Source organism: Sciurus vulgaris (genome assembly GCF_902686455.1).
Source record: "Sciurus vulgaris genome assembly, chromosome: 5".
In the NCBI taxonomy this organism is placed as follows: Eukaryota; Metazoa; Chordata; class Mammalia; order Rodentia; family Sciuridae; genus Sciurus; species Sciurus vulgaris.
In genome coordinates, this window is record NC_136465.1 from 131,122,562 (window position 1) to 131,127,576 (window position 5,015).

The window sequence follows — 5,015 nt, forward strand, 5'->3', positions numbered from 1 at the left end:
TGAAACAAATTTCCTGTTAATACAAATTATATTTAGGGACTTTCATTTAACTAATTCACTTCTGCTGAAAGCCAAAACAACTCAGAGTTCTGAATTTTTTTTTTTTTTAGCTTAAGGCAACATTTATTAAATTTCTTTGTATTCATATTACGAAGGCATAAGTGCTGCATATTTGGCAAGGACACCATTTTTCTTAAGGCCTTTATTAATTGGATTTTAGTTCAGGAATATATCAGACTGGTGTAAATTTGGGAGAACTTGCTAATGGCATGGGTTATTATTCATGATAAATGTATTTTTGTCTCACCAAGGATCAATCAAGCTCAATCACTGTTTCTGGGGTATGGCTTGGCCAGTTGTGACAGAGGCTCTGGAAGACACCTGTTTTACTGTGGCCCAGCCAAGTAAAGCATGGTGGAGCAGAGGTGGGCTCCTCGTTCTCCTCAGGCTGTGCTCTGAATGATGAGTGCGATGCCTTGGCCACCTCCAATGCAGGTTGATCCAACAGCGTATTTCCCACCTCGACACCTTAATTCATGAACCAGGTGTGCAGTAATTCTTGATCCAGATCCTCTCAATGGGTGACCCAAAGCAATGACTCCTCCATTCACAGTAGTCTTACTTGGGTCAAGATTCAAACTCTTCTCAACAGCAAAGTTCTGGGGAGTAAAAGTTTCATTCACCTCTATCAAGTCCATGTCCTTAAGACACAGTCCTGTTTTCTTCAGTGCTCCATTAATAGCAGAGACAGGGCCAATACCCATGAGAGAGAGATCACATCCAGAAACAAAGTAGCCCACGGTTCTTGCCAGTGGTGTGAAGTCATGTTTTTTAACAGCATCTTCACTGATAACAGCTCCAGCATCATCAGATACTCCCGATGCATTCCCCGCAGTGACGGTGCCTTCTTTCTTGAACACTGGAGGAAGTTTATGTAACTGCTCCAGGGTCGTTTGGGGCCAGGCATACTCATCCGCTTGCATTGTCTGTTTACCTTTCCTTGTCTTCACCTCAATTGGTGCCATTTCCTCATTAAAGTAGCCAGTACCATTAGCAGCTTTCCACCTGTGCTGTGACTGAAGGGCAGGCATATTCGCCACATTCTTCTCTGCTTCTTTTATGTTTTGCAGCAAGATTCTCTGCAGTAATTCCCATAGGGAGTTGAATATGTTGATTGGTTAATCCCGCCCACAGACAATCTTCCATCTTGATATCTGTTCCAAACTTGGTTCCAAATGGAACGTTTCTGACACAGTAGGGAGCCTGGCTCCTGCTTTCAGTTCCTCCACTCATACAACTTCAGCATCTTTAACACAGATTTCCTGACGTCCATTCACAGTGGACTGGAAGCCAGAGCCACAGAGCCTATCGATGGTAAGAGCGGGAACCTCTTTTGGGACTCCCACCCGAAGACCAACATGTCTCGCCAGGTATGCAGCATCTGAAGAACTGTGCATGACACTGCCTACAAGGACACTGTCCACAGTTTCAGGTGGGACTTCGCCCGCGGACAGGGCAGCCTTGGCAGCAAACTCAGTCAAGTCTGTAGCAGTGATATCTTTCAGAAGACCTCCATAAGCTCCAAAGGGTGTTCTCTTAGCAGCAACGATAACACACCTCGGAGCAGGGCCAAGGGTGCACCGCCCCCGACCTTTCGCCTACTCCTCCCACCTCAGCACCCCCAGGCCCGCCCTCGCCCGCTATGGTTATCTAGTCGCCAGCGCCCTGCGGCCCTCCAGTGGGAACCAAAGGTGCCACCGTCTCCCCGGGTGAGGAGGAGGATGTGTGCCTGGGGGCAGACATTTTCCTCACACTCTTGTCTTTACGGACTTTCTTGCTGTGTTTCCACATCGAAAGCACTTCTCTTGACATCCCATTCATCTGTCCTTGGCCTACAACCACGTGGTCCCTTGATCCCCGCCCCCCCCGGGGATGCTTCAGAAGTCCTCTGAAAATTTTTGCAAAAATATTTGTTTTTCACTTTTCAAAATTATTTCCCAAATTTGCTTTTTGGTTTCTGAACACCCATAAGTTCTTGGAAGAAATATTAACATTTTAAAAAGTTTAGATAATAGATTAAATCACTCATTGAAATCACTCTATATTATTCAGTTCACAATTTCTGCAGGTCAACTGCTATTGCATAAGCATACTATGAAAAGGCTCAACAGAAATAGGCCTGTGACCAAGAGGAATGACTTCTCTAAAAAAAAAAAAAAAAAAAAAAAAAAAACCACAAAAACAAAAGTGTTCCTTAGACTGGGACTATAGCTTAGTGGTAGAGCACTTGCCTCACATGTGCAAGGCACTCGGTTTGATCCTGAGCATTTATTTATAAAAATAAATAGATGAAGATATTGTGTTCATCTACAACTAAGAAATATTTTTTAAAAAGTGTTCCACTCAGTGGTGTTATTTGCTTCAGTTGGACCTGGGACCGATTTATATCTCCAATTACATAAGCAGTTGGGTTTCCAGTGATGTTAGATGATCATGTGGGAAACCCTCGCTATGAGAGCACGTAAAGGGAGCCTACCTAGGCATGGGACTTAGAGACATCTTCCCACATTGCTGGATGGAAATGTAAAGGACTGATGGAAATTATCAACATTTAGAGGTAGGGGGAGTGAAGGCACTAATTCAGACACAATGAGAGAATTTTCTGTGTGGGTGGGACTGAGGACTGAAGGTAGAGATGCTCTATCCCTGAGTACATCTCCAGTCCTTTTTATTTTTTACCTTGAGACAGGATCTCATTAAGTTGCCCAGGCTGACTTTGAACTTGTGATGCTCTGGCCTCAACCTCAAGAGTTGCTAAGATCAGAGGCATGCACCACTATGCCTGGCTATGACAGAAGAATTTGAAGAGAGAAAGGTCTGGCATAATTTAGATGGTATTGGCATTTACTATTGCTGGGAGGTAGAATTTGAGGCGAGAAGTGATAAGATTTAGACCAGAGGAGCCAAGAAATACAGGAGACCCTCCAAAAGAGAATTTTCTACATATAGAATATATTTATGGAAAATAAATAGAGTAAAGAAAAGTGCTCAGAAACCTGTGGATAGAAGTGATAAATTCATGTAGAATTTGAATGCATTAAAACTCTCAGCAGAAATTTTTCCCTACTATTTCTCTATGATGACAAAAATGTTCCATACTTTATAGTGTCCATCATTTACTCGATGATGGAGCAAAATCCTCAAATTAAACAATAATTGAATGCATCACTTCCATTACATCTTCTAATGACTCACGAGGGAATGGCAGGCACATGCTTCTCACTGTGTCCTGTTTTATTACTATAGGAGAATTCACTACATGCAACACTGGCCAGGGGAGATGAAGTTACCTCTAGCCAGGTATACTGGGTCAGATTGGCCTGAAGACCAATTAATTGTTGTTTCTGGGGGAGGATGGAGTTTGCCCCAGTAGGGGTTTGGAGTCTTCTATTTGAGAAACTGGTTCCAGACTTTGAAAAAATGAGGAACAGGATCTGGAAAAGAGATAGCAGGGACACTGGGAGCTCAAAGATGGCAGCTTTATTGGGGCAGGTGATCAAAGGCCAAACATGTCAAGGCGATTCATGTCAGTTCTAGAACCACCACCCAGAATTACTGAATCTGGGTGTCTAAGGGCAAAGCATGTGGCCAAAGCATAGGTAATTAGGTACCTCAGCAGACACGTGGATCACCACAAGGTGGCGCTGCCTGCCATTCAGTGGTGTTGCCCGTCCAAAGTCAACCTTGCTTCTCTACTGATTGAAATCATTCAGAAAATTTTACTACATTTATTTATTTACTTATTTATTTTGCTTATTATCTTATGGAATTTGAAGTTTCCATGAAGGCGAGAATCCACTGGCAAGAAGTTTCCAGCATCTAGCTAGTATATTCTTTCATAAAATAATAAACTGTCATCCTTCTTTATAATATCCAATCACTCGTGAAGCTTCTGTGGTATAAGTTAATGTCTCTAATTACAATCAGAGGACAAAATCACATACTGTCGCCTGCAAGGTTAGACCCTGAACCACGGGAAATCCACCAGGTTACTTTGACTTTGTGAGTCTCCCAGATTTCTGGTTTTTTTCTCCTGTTTAGTAGTGTATGCATTTCCATTTGAAGTTCTACTCAAGAATTAAAAATGTATGAATTAAAAATCGATGTGTAAAATGTAGCACTTTGAACCCCTTATGCTCTACTCAGAGGGGATCAAGTGGGCAGGAGACTGGCTGTCACTGTGGTGAGGACCAAGGTTGACTAGGACAGGTGGGGGAAAAGAATCCCCAAAGATCGGGATCAGATCGATCCAAAGAATACCAAGGCCCAGGAACACAGTGAGGATCACAAGTGAAAGATGAAGGCAGAATTCAGGAATGGAACAGAGACCCAAGTGGAGAAGGGGAAGTCCCGAAGCTAATGAGGAGGACTGGGAATAATATTCCACTAATATGAGTGGATTTTTGTTCCTCACCTTGATAAATTGGCGGGTATTTGGTATGTGTAGCTGGCTGGGTTAAAGCTATGGAATCAGGACAGACAGATTGCTGGTTCATCATTGTTCACATTGGTGAGTTCGGGGCAGGGGACCTCTGCACAAACCGAGAACTAATGGAGAGCACCTTGAGGCTAGATTGAGGTTAGAAACGGACAGATGACTGATTGTTTGTTCCTGAGGACTTTGAGAGGCCGCTGACTTTCTTTTTTCCTAAGTGTACACTGCATGCTTTCTCAGATTTCTCCCTGTGTGGGAGGTTTGGCTGCCAGTATCATTGAGGAGCAGGTCAGAGCTGAAAGGCTGGACAGTGAGGAGAAAACCTGAAGCACTATTGTTCTGGTCTGCACAATGTACTTCCTCCCTGTCTCCAGGTTCCAGATCACCACCCCTTCTTCTAAGAATTGTTCTTCCCTGACTCTATGCTCTGGGTGTCTATAGGGTTGTCAACCCTAGTCCTTTGCTGAACACCCAACTGCCCACAAGTGTATGACCAAGGATGCGCCTATCAAAGTACCAT

At 43.5% G+C, this 5,015-nt stretch overlaps 1 pseudogene across 1 annotated transcript; it reads right to left on the reverse strand.

Annotated features, from left to right (window-relative positions):
• Window positions 1–236: 236 nt before the first annotated feature.
• Window positions 237–4,559, reverse strand: LOC306662285 (3-ketoacyl-CoA thiolase, mitochondrial-like; annotated as a pseudogene). Its single transcript has 2 exons — window positions 4,475–4,559; window positions 237–1,671 (listed from the first exon to the last, which is right to left on the reverse strand). The product of its transcript is annotated as a 3-ketoacyl-CoA thiolase, mitochondrial-like (transcript).
• Between the last annotated feature and the right edge of the window lie 456 nt (window positions 4,560–5,015).